Source organism: Saimiri boliviensis, chromosome 2 (assembly GCF_048565385.1).
Source record: "Saimiri boliviensis isolate mSaiBol1 chromosome 2, mSaiBol1.pri, whole genome shotgun sequence".
NCBI lineage: Eukaryota > Metazoa > Chordata > Mammalia > Primates > Cebidae > Saimiri > Saimiri boliviensis.
The window spans coordinates 37,280,163-37,294,285 of NC_133450.1; positions in this window are offsets into that span (position 1 = coordinate 37,280,163).

The window sequence follows — 14,123 nt, forward strand, 5'->3', positions numbered from 1 at the left end:
ACTCAACTCAAAGAAGTGGGTGAGGAATGGAGGGAAGCAAGAAAAACTAAACAACTTTCCCAAGGTCTCACATCTAGTACTGTATATGGCAGAGCCCAGAGCCACCTGTACTCTTAACACCTGTACATTGCTTCCTGCCATCCAACACACTGGGCTGCGTAGGCAGAAAAACTAGGAAAGCCTTATAATATAAGAGGCTATAGTGCACATGATATCCTTCTAAAATCTTCTATTTTTCTGTTTTTTAAAAGTTTTATTTTTCTGCCAATGCCATATTCTCTGTTGCTAGTAAATACAATGACTATATAACCTTAAGTATTTTACTACTTGCCACCAATTATGAATGTCACTAAAAATTTATCTATATTAATTATAAGGTGCCACATCAACTGTTGCTACAGTTGAATTAATTCTGATAGTTGGTATAAGTAAATCATTACTTTTATGTGATTGTACTTTGTAAGGACATTTCTGAATTCTCACTGGATAAATTCTTTTTTTTTTTTTTTTTTTTTTTGAGATGGAGTTTCGCTCTTGTTACCCAGGCTGGAGTGCAATGGCGCAATCTCAGCTCACGGCAACCTCTGCCTCCTGGGTTCAGGCAATTCTCCTGCCTCAGCCTCCTGAGTAGCTGGGATTACAGGCATGCGCCACCATGCCCAGCTAATTCTTTGTATTTTTAGTAGAGACGGGGTTTCACCATGTTGACCAGGATGGTCTCGATCTCGTGACCTCGTGATCCACCCGCCTCGGCCTCCCAAAGTGCTGGGATTACAGGCTTGAGCCACCGTGCCCGGCCTAAATTCTTTATAGTTTGATTAGTCTTCAAGTCAATCAGACACCACAGGGAAGATTGTGGAACTGTCCTTTCTAGGAAGTAATGCTGCATAGATTTTTTTAAAACAATTTTTTTGTGGCTACATAGTAGGTGTCTCTATTTGTGGGATATATGAGATATTTTGATACAGGCATATAATGCTTAATAATCACATCAAGCAACAATCTTGCATGTCCTTCACAGGTACCCCAAACCTAAAATGCAATAAAGAAAAACGAAAAAAATAATAATCACATCAGGGTAAATGGGTTATGCATCATCTCAAACATTTATCCTTCCTTGTCTTACAAATAATTCATTTATATTCTTTTAGTTATTTTGAAATATGCAATAAATTAATGTTAATTGTAGTTCCCTTGTTGTGCTATAAAATACTAGATCTTATCTGACTGTATGTTTGTACACATTAACTATACCCATTTCTGCCCTCACTCCCTGCCCCATTACCCTTTGCAGCCTCTGTAACCATCATTTTACTATCTCCATGAGTTCAATTGTTGTAATGTTTTTTGTTTTTTTTTATTTAGCTCCCACAAATAAGTGAGAACATGTGAAGTTAGTCTTTCTGTGCCTGGCTTATTCAGTTAACATAATAATCACCTCCAGTTCCATCCATGTTGTTGCAAATGACAGGATCTTATTATTTTTTATGGCTGAATAGTACTCCATTGTGTATATGTACCACATTTTCTTTATCTATTAGTTTGTTCAAGAACACTTGGATTGCTTTCAAATCTTGACTATTGGGAATAGTGCCACAATAAATATGGGAGTGCAGGTATCTCTTCAATATCATGATTTCATTTCTATTGGTCCCATACCTTATAGTATGATTGCTGGATTATATGGCAGTTCTATTTTTATTTTGGAGGGAAACCTTCAAACGATCATTCCTGTGGTTGTACTAATTTACATTCCCACCAACAGTATACTAGGATTTCTTTTTCTCCACACTTGCCAGCATGTGTGATTGCCTGTTTTTTTGGATAAGAACCATTTTAACTGTGAGATGATATCTCATTGTAGTTGTGATTTGCATTTCTCTAATGATCAATTATATTAAGCATGTTTTCATATATTGGTTTGCCTTTTGTATGTGTTCTTTTGAGAAATGTCTATTCAAATTATATTACTCAGGGTTCCCTAGAGGGACAGAACTAATATAATATGTATATATGTATGAACTAATAGGATATATATATACACACACACATATATATATACATATACATATATATACACACACATATATATGGGAGTTTATTAAGTATTAACTTACATGATCACAAGGTCCCACAATATGCCATTTGCTAGCTTGAGGAGCAACAAGAGCCAGCCCAAGTCTCAAAACTGAAGAACTTGGAGTTCGATGTTTGAGGGCAGGAAGCATCTAGCATGGGAGAAAGATGTAGGCTGGGAGGCTAGGCCAGTCTCACCTTTTCACATTTTTCTGCCTGCTTTATATTCACTGGCAGCTGATTAGATTGTGCCCACCAGATTAAGGGTGGGTCTGCCTTCCCCAGCCAATTGACTCAAATGTTAATCTCCTTTGGCAGTTCCCTCTCAGACGTGCCCAGGATTAATATTTTCCATCTTTCAGTCACTCAGTATTTGCCATCACACAGATCTTTTGCCCATTTTAAAATCAGATTATTATATATTTTTTCCTATGGAGTTGTTTATATAGTCTGGTTATTAATCCCTTCTCAGATATATAGTTTGCAGATATTTTCTCCCATTTCTTGGATTGTCTTTTCACTTTCTTGATTGTTTCCTTTGCTGTGAAGAAGCTTTTTAACTTCATGTGATTGTAATTTGTCCATGTTTTCATTGGTTGCCTATACTTGTGGGGCATCACTCAAGAAATCTTTACCCAGTCCAATGTCCTGAGGAGTTTCCCCAATGTTTTCTTTTAGTAGTTTTATAGTTTTAAGTCTTAGATTTGAGTTTTTAATCCATTTTGATTTGAATTTTGTATATGACAAGAGATAGGTATCTAGTTTTAATCATTTGCATGTGAATATCCAGTTTTGCCAGCACCATTTATTGAAGAGACTGTCCTTTCCCCAATGTATATTCTTGGCACCTTTGTTGAAAATGGGTTCACTGTTGATGTGTGGATTTGTTTCTCAGTTCTCCATTCTGTTCCATTGGTCTCTGTGTCTGTTTTTATGTCATGTTGTTTTGGTTATGATAGACCTGTAGTATAATTTGAAGTCAGATGATGTGATTCATCCAGTTTTGTTCTTTTTGCTCAAGATAGCTTTGATTATCCTGAATACTTTGTGGTTTCATATAAATTTTAGGATTATTTTTTATATTTCTGTAAATAATGTCATTGGTATTTTGATAGGGATTACATTGAATCTATAGATTGCTTTGAGTATATGGACATTTTAACAATTTTGATTATTCCAGTTTATGAACATGGAATATCTTTCCATTTTTTGGTGTCCTCTTCAATGTCTTTCATCAATGTTTTATAGTTTTTATTGTAATCTTTCACTTCTTTGGTTTATTCTCAAGTATTTTATTTTATTTATAGGTATTGTTAATGGGATTACTTTCTTAAATTCCTTTTCAAATTGTTCACTATTGGCAATTAAAAATGTTACTGATTTTTATATTTTGATTTTATATCCTACAACTTTACTGAATTTGTTTCTGAATTCTAATAGTTTATTGGTGGAGTCTTTACAAATAGAGGTTGTTTTTTTTTAAAACAAATATAAGATTATATCATCTGCAGACAAGGATAATTCAACTTCTTCCTTTCCAGTTTGGATGCCCTTTTTTTATTTCTCTTGCCTGATTACTGTAGCCAGGACTTCTAGTACTATGTTGTATAACAGTGGTGAAAGTAGGTATCTTTGTATTGTTTTACATCTTAGAGGAAAACCTTTCAGTTTTCCCCCTTTCAGTATGATACCAGCTATCGGTCTGTCATAGATGGCTTTTCATATGTTGAGGTATGTTCTTTCAATAGCCAGCTTTTTAGGGTTTTTTTTTAAATAAAGGAGAGGTGTTTTTTTCAAGTGTTTTTCAGCATCAATTGACATAATCATGGTTTTTGTGCTTCACTCTGTTCATATGATGTATCACCTTGTTTGATTTGCATACGTTGAGCCATCCTTGCATCCCTGGGTTAAATCCCACTGCATAGGTTTTGATTTTTTATTTCTACATAGTACAAAAAAAAGTTTAACCTTAATAAATACCTAACCTTGTCCAAGTCATCATATTCTGTCAAAAATACACCCATAACACTGTCTCTACCTTTAAAATGACTGAAGATAAATATACATTTATATTGAAGAGTTACTCAAAAACACTTGAATAAATGAGGATTATATTTGTACGCTAATCAACTGGAACCGATGTCCTTCTTTTTCCCATTGCTACTTTCTCCCTTCTTCTTCAAAATTCTCAGCTCCTTTTAAGTTCCAGTGAATATAGGACAGTAGTTAAATGCATAGATTCTGGAGCCAGACTACCCAGGTTCCAATCCCAGCTCTGCCATTTACTACCTGTGTGATCAGGGGAGAGTTTCTTAGCCTCTCTCTGTTTCTTAGTTTCTTTATCCCAATTGCAAAACTTGTATCTCCTCAGACCTGTAGGTCTTACTACTTCTCAGACCTGTAAATTTGTACCTAGTTGGTATCCCAACTTGGTGGCCTAATAGGTCTCTCAAACTTAACATTGCCAAATACAGCCTGTCTCATTCCTACTCTTTCTTGTCACATAAATGGTCACATCACCCACCCTTTACTCAAACCAAAAATTTGGGAGTTGTCTTTGATTCTTCTTTCTTTCACTCCCTCACCCAATACATCAGTGAATCTTATTTCTTTTACCTCTAAAACAAATCTCAAATCTGCCCACTCCCGGGCCGGGCGCGGTGGCTCAAGCTTGTAATCCCAGCACTTTGGGAGGCCGAGGCGGGTGGATCACGAGGTCGAGAGATCGAGACCATCCTGGTCAACATGGTGAAACCCCGTCTCTACTAAAAATACAAAAAATTAGCTGAGCATGGTGGCGCGTGCCTGTAATCCCAGCTACTCAGGAGGCTGAGGCAGGAGAATTGCCTCAACCCAGGAGGCGGAGGTTGCGGTGAGCCGAGATCGCGCCATTGCACTCCAGCCTGGGTAACGAGAGCAAAACTCCGTCTCAAAAAAAAAAAATCTGCCCACTCCCACCAGCACTGCCTTATCTAAGCCATGTCATCTAATGTCTGGGCTCCTGCAATGATTGCTTTACTGGTCCCTGTTCTATCACTCTTGTCTAAAATCTAGTATCCCTGCAGCCAGAATGATTTTTGTAAAGCATTAATTTTTTTAGTCATTCTCTTATTCTAAATCCCCCAATGGCATTTCATCATGATTCAAATAAAAACCAAACTCTTTAATCTGGCTTTCAAAGTCCTACAAAATTGGGTGCTGCAGTGAGTTGAAGAGTGTCTTACCCAAATTCATGCCCCAGAAGGTGGGAATACAATTTTACAGATGTAATTAAGATAAAGCCATATTGGATTAGATGTATCTAATCAAATGAGTTCTCCTTTCGATGAGAGAAGAGAACACACAGAGTCAGAGGAAATATAGAATAGGCCATGTGAAAGGGAAGGCAATGATTTAGGTGATGCAGCTATAAGATAAGGAACACCAAAGACTGCCAAGAGTCACCAGAATCTAGGAAAAGACAAAGATTCTCTTCTAGAGCCTAGAGCCTTTGGAGGCAGTGGACCTTGCTGACACTTTGATTTTAGACTTCTAGTCTCCAGAACTGTGAGAGAATATACTTACGTTGTTTTAAGCTACCAAGTTTATGGTGTTTTGTTACAACAGCTTTAAGAAACAAACAAAAGTGCATTTGTAACACTCCAGCTTCAACTCTTTTGTCCTTTCCTTTTCTCTCTACCCTTCAGTTACACTGTTTTCCCTGTCCCTGGTGTTGGAACACTGAGCTTGTTCTCATCTTAGGATTTTTGTACTAGCTATTCCCTCTATTTGGCAAACCCATTCCTGGATCTTTTTCATAGATCCCTCTTGTCATTCACATCTAGCCTAAAGAGAGACTTTTTTCAACAACCCATTCAAAAGTAGCCTACCAAACACTCTCTCACACATCACTCTATTTTAATTGTCTACTTTGCACTTACTACAATCTGGCATTTCTTATTCATTTACATATTTATGGAGTCTGTTACTGTTCCCTCAGTATACACATTCACACACAGCACATCCTTGTGCATTGACTGTACTTACACTGTCCAAAAGGGTAGCCAGTAGCCAGATGTAGTGATTTAAATAGAAATTTACATTCATTAAAATTAAATAACAATTTAGAGTATAGTTTCCAAGCTGTAATAGCCACACTTTCAAGTGCTCAGTAGCTGCTTGTGGCTAGTGACTACCATAACAAGCAGCATAGATGTAGAACATTTTTGTGCATTGCAGTAAATCCTACTATTCATTGCTGCTGTAAAATATAAGCTCCAGAGAAAGGGGAATTTTATATCCTCAGTCTGAATTTGTTTGATACATAATAGATGCCAAATAAATATTTCTTGAATTAAGAATGAATAAACTTTCAATAGAAAATTGAGCATTAATATGAATAAACTTTGTAAAAGTAAATGACCATTTCTGCTACTGAAAAGAAATGGCTTTCTGGGGAAAAAAGGCTTCTGTTCATCTGGGCAGAGTTTTGGAACCACATTTGTCACTGATTATTCTTTTTGTTTGTTTTACTCAATAAACACTCAAAAATAGATTGGTTATAAAGAGGATTTCAACAGATTCTCTCATCTTGAATGATGGCTTTTTTGGCTTGTAAGTAAAAAGTTTTAGCAGGGATCTTTTGAGAAGTGGGAGGAGGGCAGGTAGGGGTGTGGGTTGAATATTATCTTCTGTGCAGTATAGCATTTTCTCTAGATGTCTAAAGAGACAGTGTTATCAATCTCACGTCTTTAGTAATCATTTCTCTGTGCTTTGATTAATGTGGGTGTAAAATGTGTCTGATGTAGCAAGCATGTGTCTGAAACATTCTGAGACAAGAAGATATAAAGTATTTTAATTTTAAAAATGAACTTTAAATAGGCTAAAAGGCATAAGATTATTTAATAAAACAGGTAAAATGCTATATTACTGCATTAGAATAAAAATCTTGGAAATACGTCTTCATCTGACTTGCAGAACAAATAGAGCCATATCTTTAAAAACCATTAAGTGTTGGCCATAAGTGTCCTACTCTGCTTTCAAATAATCACAATGAGGTTAAGATTAAAACTTGTGAGTTTCTGATATTGTGTATAGCATATGAATAAAAGTCAGTCTTTGTTTCTCTTCTTTATCTAATTCATCTATTTTAATACTCCAATATATGTCAAAGTTCTTACAAGGAAGTTAATTGATTGGTTAATGAAGAATTATTGTTGATTAATGAGAATTGTTATTTCAAGAGAACCTTTGATTGAAAAGTTAGGGACTCAAAGTCATCTGAAGACCAATTCTGAGTGGCTGAACTTGAATAATAATTAGTAAAACTTACCATTTTCTATTACAATATTGAAGGACCACAGAGTGAGTTTAGAGCACTGTTGAGGTACAATAATCATAACTTGGTCTGAAACCCTATATAGATTCTCCATGTGCTATTACATAATTAAAATACAACATTTCCAAAACATAAACTTGATGGCTTTAGAAGCATTGCTAATGTTTTTACATGCATTTAAAATGGAGGAAAATAAAAGGAACTAGGTAGAATAAGACTTCTTTGCTATAAAATTGAGTAAAGAGGGGGAGTGTGTATGTGTGTTCATGTGTGGGAAAGAATACATATGAGAGAGAAAAGAGAGGCAGGCAGAGATAGAGAGAGGCAGAGAGAGAAGGAAAGAGGAATAAAACATTAGAAATGAGGGGAGTATGCCTGACTTCAGAAATCAAAAAATAAAATCTTGAAAGTGTTCAGAAAGCTTGATTCAGACTCCAAATGATTTTCTCTAACTATCCAACACAAAGGGACATCTCAGCATTTCTGTGCTGTGCCCAGAGGCCCATGGCTGATGATAAAGATGCTCTGGTAGAAATGAGTTACCTCATTTCCACTGGGGTTCTGGTAAGAGGCAAGAAAGGAGCAATGATTCTTAGATGAACAGTGCCTTGGTTAAAGTGACCCAATTTCAGATCCACCAATGTAGAAAAGAGACAAGTCCTTTAGCTACGGACAAAAATAATGAGGAAATAAGAGTCTCTTATTTGAGGGTTCCCTGTGCAGTTCACCTTTTCCAGAAAGTAACTCTCTCATCAGTATTTCTTCAGAGAAGTGACCGTAGTTTTCCTTGTTTCATGCGTTTTCTTCTGACATGAATGAGAGAAGAAATGTAGTGAGGAGAGTAAAGCCAAGGAGGAAGGGATGGGAAAAAGAAGGGAAGGACAAAATATGGCAGTAAAGCCCATTTGTGAATATTCCAGATAGGCTTGGAAATCAAGATGCCCCATGACCCTGTTTATAAAAGGAAATCTGGTTTACGTAATGAAGCATGACTTATAAAATGTGCTCCCCATGAAAAATCAAATGTTAGCCCCTCCTGTGTGTAGTCTAAAGAACTCCCTTTCTTTCTCCTTTGAAAAATTGAAGTGGGTGTGGATAAAAATTGAAGTGGGTGCGGCAAGGGAGGGGATTTGGCATACAAGTATATAGAAAGGGAGACAATTGAGAAGATAAATGCTTCTGCTGGGGCTGTTTTCTAGGAATCTTCTTAGATGTATGGAGCAGTTGCAGAACTGAGTTTGTGCCTTGACTTGGCCCATGTTCCTCTCCTAAACTTGAAAATAGTTTGAGTTCTATTAAGCAGAGATTGCAGACCATAGAGCCAACTTTATTTCTACTTTACTTCTACTTACTGCTTTTCCCTTCCTTCCCAACTCCCTTCAGCAGGTGTGCAGAGAGGGAAGTTGCTGTGGCAGCTCTCATCTTGATTCTTTTTGTCTTTGACCTCCAGCTTCTAATTCCAGGGAAGGCTTTGAGGATCCTACAGGACTCCTAACCTTATTCTATCTCTACCAGGCCCTCACTGTGCCTAGAAATTGAAGGAAGGAAAAGAACTAATGGTATCATTTTGCTGACTCTGTTTTAAATTAACCCTGAATCAAAGGTTAGGAAGACAGTGAATAAGTAAAGACTGGGCAAATAAACAACTCTTCTGTTTTTGAGAAAATCTTTGCATGACAGTTCTCAAATTGGGTAAGTAGGATTAGCACTTTATATTGCATTAAGCCATCTGTCACTGTAGGTTCAGTAAATCAAATAGCAAATGTAAAATTCTAAGTGAATGATAAGAGCAATATCTGTTAGATATTAGACCCCATAGTTCTAATTTCTGCAGCACCCAAATTACAGAAGAGCCAATATCCTGATGGTCTAACTGCTGTACCCTAAAATGTCGTTATAATGCCACTATGAAATCAATATCCCCTAAATTTCTTTTTGTCACGTCAGTTCTCTACTCTAGATATTTCACCCTCTCCCTATTTCCAGTTTTTTTTTTTCTTCCTACACATTTTCTTTTAAACTGACATTCCTCCAAATGTTTAATTGGTCTTGTAAAGTCTACCTCTAGTTTCCCACCTTCCGTCTATAAGCTCTCTTCCGGTGAAATCCTATGTCAGTAAAGACGTTGTGATCAGCTTTTTATGCTTCTTGACTTCTTTGCATCCGATCTCTTTCCTCTGGAGTGTGCTTATTTCTGCTCAACTTCACCTGCTCGACAATAGCTCAACATCTTGGCTCAAATCCTCTAACTTCAACACAGCCATCTCTGAATGTAGCCTAATTGATATTTCTCTCCTCCAACTTTCTGTAGCTATGAAAAGACTACATAGCCTAGCTTTTAATTATAGACACTTGACCATTCTTAAATAATGTCTGAAAGAGCCTTACAATCTAAGAAGCGTAACAGTGTCTGGCATATAGTGTCACCCAATTAATTTTCATTTATTCAGTTGTTCTTTATTGTTGTTGCATATGGATTGTTTTCTTCTCAAGAAGGGTGGCAGCTAAATGAAGAAAGTGACCATTTTCTTTCCTCTCCTATGTGTCCCCATCAGGGGCTGGCACCCTGGAAAGCACTCAGTAGATAATCAATATTTACTTACTGACTGAATGATTGATTGACTAATGCGCTTTACATTTGGATTCCAAGTGCAGAAGCCCTTGAAGATGGCCTGGTTTCCTTCAAAATGATTTGAAATTGACCTCTGCTACATGACGGAAAGTTCTGATCCTTTTGCAGATGGGAAAGTTGAAATAGAAAGAGGATTGAAATACTCTCAAAGTCAAGCAGATTAGTGGTAGCATCAACCTAGAATTAGAAGGCAAGCACATCCTGATGCCAGTCCATTGAATTCAGAGTCATTGAATTGTACTTTATTTTCTGACATAGGTAGCTTTTGTCCACCTGTTAATCTTTAATGTGTAAGCTATTATATAACACATTGTTATGTGAATCTACCTCTTTTTCTTGTTTCAATTTTTTTTTTTTTTTTTTTTTTTTTTGAGACGGAGTTTCACTCTTGTTACCCAGGCTGGAGTGCAATGGCACGATCTCGGCTCACCGCAACTTCTGCCTCCTGGGTTCAGGCAATTCTCCTGCCTCAGCCTCCTGAGTAGCTGGGATTACAGGCACGAGCCACCATGCCCAGCTAATTTTTTGTATTTTTAGTAGAGACGGGGTTTCACCATGTTGACCAGGATGGTCTCTATCTCTTGACCTTGTGATCCACCCGCCTCGGCCTCCCAAAGTGCTGGGATTACAGGCTTGAGCCACCGCGCCCGGCTCAATTTTTTTTAAGTGACTCTTAACAGGTAAAAAAATGCATCTAATTATCCTTCATGATGTTGCTTTTTGTTTCTTAGTTGACCTTTAAGGTCAGGAACTATGCCTTAAGTGCCCTTATACTTTTGGTATATGGCACAGTACCTGGCACATAATAGATGTTTAATAAATAACTGTTGAGCAAATGAATGTTATCTGATGAAATAATTTTTTTAGAGTATTGAACAATTAACATGCCTAAATCCTCTTTACAGTATCAAAGAGAGTCAGACATCTAAACTGTCTTATTTAATTTGTAGCAACCTATTCTTAATGCTGAATCATAATTCCCTTGCTTAATTATTGTCCTTTAGGAGTAAAATAAGAAACTGAACCCTTACAGCACCATTCTTGATTTGATTCCTAACTATAGGCTAAACTAGGCTTTAATTTCTGTAGGTAAGGGTATAATATTTACATATTTAAGGAAAGAAAATAACTTATCCCAACTGAAATAAGAGGTAATATAAGGAGACAGAATTATTGGTCCCAAGTTAGCAAAAAGGCGTTTTAAACCTGACTTATCTGTGCCTTATGGATTTCATAACTGATGATTAGCTTCTCTTAATCAGTTGAACATCCGTTTAAGAGACAAATTGATTAGCTCCTTGCATAATTAAAAGAACATTAAGTGCCATCACTTTGAGTTTAAAAAATTGTTTTGATTAACAGCAAATATACACAGTTTAACATTAAGACATTAAATGGTGTTATCTCAAATTATTATTAATGTGTTATTTTTCAAAATATTAAGGAGGTGTTTGTGGCTAGTTCAGTGACCAACATTTGCAATTCCCCAAAAAAGTGCAATTTTCATTTTTCCTGGCTGGCATTAAATTTCATATGCTTTTCCCACAAAGCATGAAAGCATAATATAACATATAAATAATAACCAATATTATGTTGTAATTAAACTAATTCTTTAGTAAAGAATTACTGTAATTAGTAAAGAATTTACTAATTCTTTACTTAGTGAAAGAGTAAATAGCATGGTAAATGCTGAGGTACAGAGCAAGGAAAATAAATTAATATTAAATGTTTACAAATCATTTCAAGAAGAATTAGTGAAGAGTTAGAGGAGGATTAGCAAGAATGTTAAAATGAAGAAAATGGCTATTAAAGACATCAGGAGCTATACAGGACAAGATTCACGAGCCAGTAGAACTTACAGAGTTGAAGGATGTGTAAAACTAGAAGAGAAGAAGTGAACAAGACATTAGAGAAATGAAGGATGGAAAAGGCTCCTCCTGCTGAATCCAGGTCCAAGGAGAAATTCAAATGATATAAGAATGACTTGGAGATGGATTTTCCAATGCACAGGGGGTCATTAAAGTTGTTTAAAGATGTTCTATGTCAGTAGTATGTCAAAAATTGCATTAAATTACACAAACACATAATTAAAGCTAAGCATTCAGACTGTTAGGCAGCACCATTCTGAGCCAGATGGTAGTTGATTCTGACTGTACTATGGGCACTGAGGATCTAATTAGTCTTTGCAAGAAGGTATGCAGGTGTCAGTCAATTCTGAAGTTAGTGCTTAGCTGGACAGGTTAATGGATACACTGGAATATTTGAAATTGATGAGGCCTGAGGCAAGTTTCAGACACTTACTTTAAGAAGTCTAGAAGCTTGAGAACATGTAAGACATTTGATTTAGGTCTGTTTCTGAAAGTTTACAAGTATGTGCTGTATGTTTGTCTTTTTATTTCTTCATCTTAAATCACCAGTCCCAGTAAGGATTAGTTTAAAAGAGGACTGTTTTGTATGCTCCAATACTGAACTGTTAATCTAAAATGATCATATTATTTTAGTATCGTTACGTTTTACCCATTTCCTAAGAGATGTTTGGGCTTGACAATGTAAACCTCACGTGAATGGTAGCAGAGACCACATAATTCCTGAGAAACAGTCAAATAACTTGAGTTCCACTAGACCACCTTCTCAAGTGTTAGTGTTCATAAGTTTTCCCTGGCTAACAAATTAAAAATACAGATTCCAAGGACCATCCTCAGTGATTCTGGTTCAATAAGCTTGGGATGAGAACTGAGAATCTGTACTTTTAACAAATGCTGATAGGCAATCCATCGACCATCCTTTGCAAATCACACAAGAGTTCCTTGAGGGTAAGGACAATTATTTTTTATAATTGCTTCAGGATCTTATGTGATGATGTTTGGCAATAGTTAATAATGATTTGTTTTTTGTTTTTTTTTTTTTTTTTTTTTTTTTTTGAGACGGAGTTTCACTCTTGTTACCCAGGCTGGAGTGCAATGGCGCGATCTCGGCTCACCGCAACCTCCGCCTCCTGGGTTCAGGCAATTCTCCTGCCTCTGCCTCCTGAGCAGCTGGGATTACAGGCATGTGCCACCATGCCCAGCTAATTTTTTGTATTTTTAGTAGAGACGGGGTTTCACCATGTTGACCAGGATGGTCTCGATCTCTTGACCTCGTGATCCACCCGCCTCGGCCTCCCAAAGTGCTGGGATTACAGGCTTGAGCCACCGCGCCCGGCTATGATTTGTTGAGTAAATAAATAGGCAAACTTGATGTCTCATGATTATTTCACTCTGGCTTGTTCTCATTTAATACTTTGTTATTTTCAGGTTCTGCAATGTTTGCCTAGAATATTAGTCTTAAATTCTTTTTTTTTTTTTTTTTGAGACGGAGTTTCGCTCTTGTTACCCAGGCTGGAGTGCAATGGCGCGATCTCGGCTCACCGCAAGCTCCGCCTCCTGGGTTCAGGCAATTCTCCTGCCTCAGCCTCCTGAGTAGCTGGGATTACAGGCACGTGCCACCATGCCCAGCTAATTTTTTGTATTTTTAGTAGAGACAGTGTTTCACCATGTTGACCAGGATGGTCTCGATCTCTTGACCTCGTGATCCACCCGCCTCGGCCTCCCAAAGTGCTGGGATTACAGGCTTGAGCCACCGCGCCCGGCCTTAAATTCTTCATCCTAAACAACAGTATCATGTTTTGTAATTGGGGTTCTTGTACATTTCATCCTTCATTTAAAAGATATTTATTGAGCTCACACTATATCCCAGAGACTCTTCTAAAACAAGGGATATATCATTGACATAGACAAAGATTCTTCCTGCATGGAGCTTACATTCTAGAAATCTGAGGTTTGAAATTATTTTCTCAGAAAATAATTATATAAGTTCTTAACACTAAAGAGTTTCTTACAGTCTTGAATTAAGTAAAAAATTCATTTTGGCAACTTTCAAAGCTCACTGAGGAGAAGAGCGATTGGCTTAAAGCACAAGGGAATTTTATTTTTGCACATAAATATTTATATGTATAAACGGGTGTGTGGTTAATTATAAGCGATGGGAGGAGAATGACAGATGCTTAAATCCTCTGTCCCCATGGAGACACAGACCTTGCCTGTTGGAGTGTAGTGGCAC